Below are 6,000 nucleotides of genomic sequence, written 5' to 3' on the forward strand. Positions count from 1 at the left end.
CACACAACTCCCATCTGACCCACAAGAGTTGTGATGGCAGTGAATCCAGGCTCTGACCTGGACTCGGCTCCTATCCCAGCCCTGAGATAGCAGCAGCTCTGCCCAGTGTTTGAAGGGCTCTAACTCCGAGCTGTTTGACCTGGTGAGACCTCATCTGCTCCTTGACTCAATCTGGATGTTTGCAGCGAGGGCACAGACAAGATCACTTGAGTGCCGGTAGTCCTCTGATGCCCTTTCCACCATTTCCTGAGGGAAACATGCAAATTCTCCTATGATATGTAAAAATTGCTGGGAGGGAGTCTGAGAGCATCTTGGCACAAAGAGCTGAGGTTATGTCCCCAGAGACAGGCAAGGGACCCCATGCACCTCCAGATGCAGGAGAGGAGCCCTGGTGCTCAGCAGGACAGGAAACACTCGGGTTGGCTCTGCCCTGCAGCACAGCCCTGGCCACTGTGCCTCCTTCCTTGCCTTTTTCTCTCCACCAGGCAATTCACATTCACTCACAGATGTATCCCTGCACTGATATGAAAATCTGCTCAGGCCCCTTCCCAGCACCCTGCTGGTCTTTCCCTTCTGCTCCCTGAAGGTGAGCACTGAGACCAGCCTTCCGCTCTGCCTGCAGCATCTTTGACTCTGTTGCCATCTGTCTGCCTTGAGCTACTTCTGCCAGTCCCTCTCGCACGTTCAGAGGCAGCAAAAGGGCACAGAGGACAGAGAATGAGTTGATCAGGGCATCATCTTTATTTGTAAAAGGATGCCTGGCCAGGATGCAGGTAGCTATGCTACAGAAATTCCCTGCAGCAAACAATCATGGAATGAAAGAGAAAACCTTCAGCTCCCCATCCTGGTCTCCCTCCAGAAASCTGGCTACTGCTGCCCACTGCCTTTTCTGCTCATTTCTATATCCACAGCATTCAGTTCCATTGCACCAGGTGTCATACAAGCTGACATAAGGACAGCCCCTGGCCTGGAAAGCTCACAGTCTCTGTAGAGGAAAGATTAACCCCCGAGACAGGCATGTTTGCCTAGGCTGGTCTCATTGCCACAGCGTGTCCTTGTCGGCTCTTGTTACAATACCAGCACACAGCGCTACCTCCCACTCTGGTCTGTGTGTTGGAAATATACTTCTGAAAGATCTTGTCATTGCAACATCTCTGCAGAGCAGGCAGATGTGCACAGATGCTGCTCGCACTATCTATTGTACCAATACCAGATACTGTGCTGCGTGCATAGGTATTGCAGTGTTTCTGCCATAGGATTATTTAGTATATCCCAGGTTAACTGAGTCACAGCATCTATCAAAAGTACAACCAGAGATCAGTTCAAAATATTCCCACAACATTAGAATATCAAAATAGCCATGCTCGGTCAGCTCTGTATCATCTCTCCCAAAATGGCCAGTTTTGATTGCTTAGTGATGAGCATAGGAAACAAGGTATGTGTAATGCAGTTCTTTTCCCACTCTGCCCTCCCACTTGCAAGCATCAGTATAAGTACACTGCTGGAGCGGTGGTTGTACTTGGGCTGTTGTGTTAAATAACCTCCAATGCAGCTATCCATCCCGAATGTATTGAAATGTTGTCTGAAGCCAAGTACACTTTTGGTCTCTGCAATATCCTGTGGCAATGTGTTCCAGAATTTAATTATGCCCTCTGTGAAAAAAAAAAAAAACAACTTCCTTTGGTTTGTTTCAAACCTGCTGCTTGTTCATTTCTGAGCTACAAACCTTCCTAACAACCCTTGCAGCCTGCCCCTCCCTGGAGCTCCTTCTTCCAAGAATTAGGAGAGAAAGTTTCTTTGCTAATAAACCAGTACCTGCCCCATTGCCAAGGAAAAACTGTGGCTGAGAGAAAAATTGCTTGCTCAGCAAATCACTCTGCTAATAGACAATGGAKCATCGTTGTTGCCAACTCAGTAAAAAAAAATAAAAGGCTGAGGGTATTTAATCCTCTTATGCTTGTGCATGATACCAAAGAAAGCCCACTGCTAGAACCATTCTCGCATACTCCACACGTGGCAAAAAAGAGAGGTGCACAGAGCAGGGAATGCCATTTCGGTAGCATGGAGGTAGTTGGAACAATCCCCTAGGACTTGCCTTGAAGCAGTTGGCAGAAGCATAGGAGGCAAAATACATTAGTTTCTAACAGATGTTTGATTCCAGGTGTTACGTTCCTTTGAACTCTCCCTTCATGTATGAATGATGCTTGTTTGTTTGGAGGGCTAGGAGACACACTGGTTTCTGTGAGCATTCGGGTTTTAAACGAGCTGTAGCTAATGGGAAAGGCTCAGGAGAAGACTAGATGCTGCTGTGTGCTCTGCCCTCCACAGGCAGAGCAGTCAGGCTCATTTTTGCAATGTTACAGAGCACGTTAGAGCACAACAAGCAGATGGCAGAGAATCAGAGTGAATAAAATCCCTGGCTGGGCTAGGAACCTCTTGCCTACTCAGTCCCTTGAGAACCCCAACACTTATCAGACAGGCGGATGTCCCTGAACTGTTCCAGATAAGGTGAGGTGCGCTGCATATTAGGAGATGATAAGGGAGCACAATACCAAGCTCAGTGACTTTGCCTCCCTGAATACCGAGACAGCCCAGCCTTCCTCAGGAGCCCGATACTGACTGTTTGCTTTCCATCCTGAGGCTCTGATAAATTCCCAGGTCCCTCTGGCTGACAGCCTGGAGAGCTGTGCATCCTGGCAGCTCCCTCCGCCTCCCATGCCCGCTTGCTGCACCTCAGGGTGCAGGGGCACCGCATGGCGGAGAACAGAGAGGGCTCCCTGAGCGCTAGCCCTCCTGCCTGTGTCTGGGGCACTTTGAGCCTTTTGGCCTGGGAGAAGTGGGAGCCCATCTGCTGCAGCCTAGCCTGCCCATATGCATCCTGCCCAGCTCCATCTGCCAAACAGCTGGAGTTTCCACATGTCCTGCAAACTTTCAGCCCTTTGCAGCAGCAAACCTGAGTTAGAGCCAGCTGTTTAAAGAGAGTTTTCTCCGAAGCAACTTGTGTTGTCTGACAGCTGATCTTTGCCCCTCTGGAGCACTGCACTCCACCTAGTCTGCCTTTAATTCCCCCAGGAGATAACTGCTGTTTGGAAGGGCCCACTTTGCTCCAAGTGCCTAGGCCACCTTTGCTGTCTTTTCACCCCCTTTTCTCAGTGCCGCATATGTACAGGGGAAATAATTCCTGCACGCCCTGGATTGAGATTGGATTTACTGGGGGATTTCATCTTTGTTTGCCATCAGACGCCTGTTAGTGAACAAAGTCAGGTGTGCATTGATGCAAACAAGCACAAATTGGCATCAGCACACTTCCATGCAAAGAAGGGACAGTCGCAGAGGCCTGGTTGCCACTAAGCTCTCGCTTCAGTTCCCAGGCTGTGGTGCCTGTGGTCTAGGGTGAGCAAGGAGCTCTAGCCTTGCTGTACATGCTGTGAAATGCCAGTGCCTTGTCTATACTAAAGGAACAGCCTCGTTGGAGCTGACTTTGGGGAGAAAGAGCTTGAAGTGGTACAGCCTTGCCCCAGACAGTGAAGTTGTATACAGTGCACAAATGAGACTGCAGCCAGACGCCATCACTACTCCTGCAGCAACACATCCATTTACTCCAGCACAAGCATGCTTCCTGCAGGAAACCTGCCCCTTGCAGACACCTGGAGCATTTTTCTGTTCAATCCCTCCTTGCCTGCCTTGCACAGCAGCGTGGGTTTCAGGCCAGCCAGAGCCCACCTGCCTGCACTGACTGCAGCTTGCTAAAGTTTCCCAGAGTGTCCGGCTAAGACCAGATGCAAACTTTGTGCAAACACAGCTGAAGCTTTCCCTGGCTCCATCCATAACCCCCCTCATTACGGCTGCCAGAAAGGAGGAGAAGATGAAAGGATTTCCCTTCGCATCCCAAAGCCTGATCTTAAGGCTGGAGCTTCTTTCAGCAAAAGCTACTCACATGCAAAAGCAGTTTCATGGCTAAATCTCTCCATTCTCCATGCCTTCCTCCATCCATGCTGTACAGACTTCTCCCTGAGTCATTTTGACTTCCCACACCAGCAAGCAGCGTGCCTTACCTGTTGCAACAGGAGAGAGACCTCTCCTGAAATTTACTGCCTCTCTGCCCTCACCGCTGAAAATCCTCTCCCACAGCAGCACCTTGCTGACTGCTGGGGATCCATGGTGTCTGCAAATCGAAGGAAGAGGCTTGGAGAAATTCCTGCAAGGAGGGATTTTGCTGTCTGAAACTCTGGCAGCACAGGTTGAGAGCAGCGAAGGAGAAAGTTGCAGGAGGTGGAACTCCCTCGCCAAAGAGCCAGCCCTTCCGTGACTGAATGGAGGAGGAGGAAGAGGAGAGGCATCGCTTGCTCTCTGGAGAAGTGAACGTGTGTGTGTGTGTGTGTGTGTGTGTGTGTCAGAGCTGGGCAAGGACCCAAGCCTTAGAGCCAAATAATTGCATAGCTTTTTACTGTTAGATTAACTAGCATTGCTGTGCAATTCAGGACCGCAACTGGGGGGGGGGGGGGGAATGAATAGGTAAATCCCTCCAACACACCTGAAAAACCCAAATATTGTTTTTATCTGGCTGCCAGGTGGGTGTTGCAAGGAGGGATAGGGAGAAGGGGGTGGGGGAAACCTGAATCTGCCCTCAGAGCAGCTGTGTGCAGAGAAGCACTTTGAATGTTGTTGTTGTTTGTGTTGGGGGAGCCCCCAGAAGCCCTGGTTGCTGCCAACAAGCCCTAGGGTGCTCGGCGCTGTACAGGCAGAGGATGAAAAGAGGTCTCTGTCCTGAAAAGGCAGGAATTGCAGAAAAGAGAGGGAAACAGCAAGGAGAGATGGTAGCACAGTGAGACCAAATGTTGTACCAGAGCTTTGGGGAGGGTTTCTTTGCAAAGCAAGAGCAGGAGAGTTGGGGCTATCGCATCCCAACTGCGGGAATGTTCCTCTGCTGGTCACAGGAGAAGAGACCTTGCTGTGGATGCTCCTTGTCACATCACCTGGAGCATGGACCACCCTTGGGTAGCTGCAGCCCTCTTTGTCCCAGTCCCCTTTCCTCCCCCCTGCCCCTCCTCCTTTTTCCCCCAACCCTCAGGAAATCCTAATTTACCTTCTTTAGACTGCAGTGGTGAATTGGACAGATACATGTGAGGGCAGATCACGGGACATCACAGTTTGGATTTATATGAAGAGTTTTTTTCAGTGATGTTTTCGGGAAGGAAATGACCAGAAAGCTTTCTGCACAGTTTTAGGAAAAGCCCCCAGATAGAGACTATGAAAACTGGACAATTTCAAACAGTCTGAAGAGTGCCTAACTGCTCCTTTTCAGGCTCCACGCAGAGGACAATGATAGAAGTGAACTCGGGCGCAAGTAGCAGAAAGGGACAGACCCCATTAGTGTCCTCATTAAAGAAGAGTGGTGCAGACTCACATCTTACTAGTCACCAGTGAATCCCCAGGACAGACAGGTTATGAACAGTGCAGCCACACACAGTGCTTTGACTGGAATTTGCCTCAGATTAGACACTGGAGAATGAAATCACAGGACACCAGTCTATGGGAAAATCCATATGATTTCATGGTGCAAGTCCAAAATGATTTGAAGGTGCTGGCCTGTGATATTGGACTATTTGGAGTTGTCAGTGAAGCTGAGTGAGAACAATCCAGTAAATTCATCAGAATTCACCCTGCTGCCATCAGTGAGAAGCATGACGATGAGAGTCTTTTCCATTGTATTCCAGCCTGTATTCTTCTGCCTCCTAACATCTCTGAGCATTTCCCAAGCATTCATGGGCTTATCCCAATAACACCCCAATGAGGTAAAACAATACAGTAGAGTTATCTGTACAGGCTGGTGTGGCAGAGGGAGATTAAATGACTTGCCTGAGGTCACCTTGGGAGAGTGCTGGGGTTGGGAACTGATCAGTTAGCTTTTGGTCTTCATCTTGTGCTATAAATGCTTGTGTTGGGTGCTCTCCTGACAACACTGGAAGAGGAAGCTGCTACGGCCAACTGTGAAAGTGG

At 49.6% G+C, this 6,000-nt stretch overlaps 1 protein-coding gene across 1 annotated transcript in view; it reads right to left on the reverse strand.

Annotated features, from left to right (window-relative positions):
- Positions 1 to 5,674, reverse strand: part of FAT2 (FAT atypical cadherin 2) — a 65,204-nt gene extending 59,530 nt beyond the window's left edge. The window contains exons 1-2 of the mRNA XM_026091384.1: positions 5,663 to 5,674; positions 4,056 to 4,104 (exon numbers count right to left, since the gene is read on the reverse strand). The gene's annotated coding sequence lies outside the window, so the exon portion shown is untranslated. The remainder of the gene's footprint in view (positions 1 to 4,055; positions 4,105 to 5,662) is intronic.
- Positions 5,675 to 6,000: the final 326 nt, after the last annotated feature.

The sequence above is a fragment of the Apteryx rowi genome, unplaced genomic scaffold, assembly GCF_003343035.1.
Source record: "Apteryx rowi isolate R43461 unplaced genomic scaffold, aptRow1 scaffold_90, whole genome shotgun sequence".
Taxonomy (NCBI): Eukaryota; Metazoa; Chordata; class Aves; order Apterygiformes; family Apterygidae; genus Apteryx; species Apteryx rowi.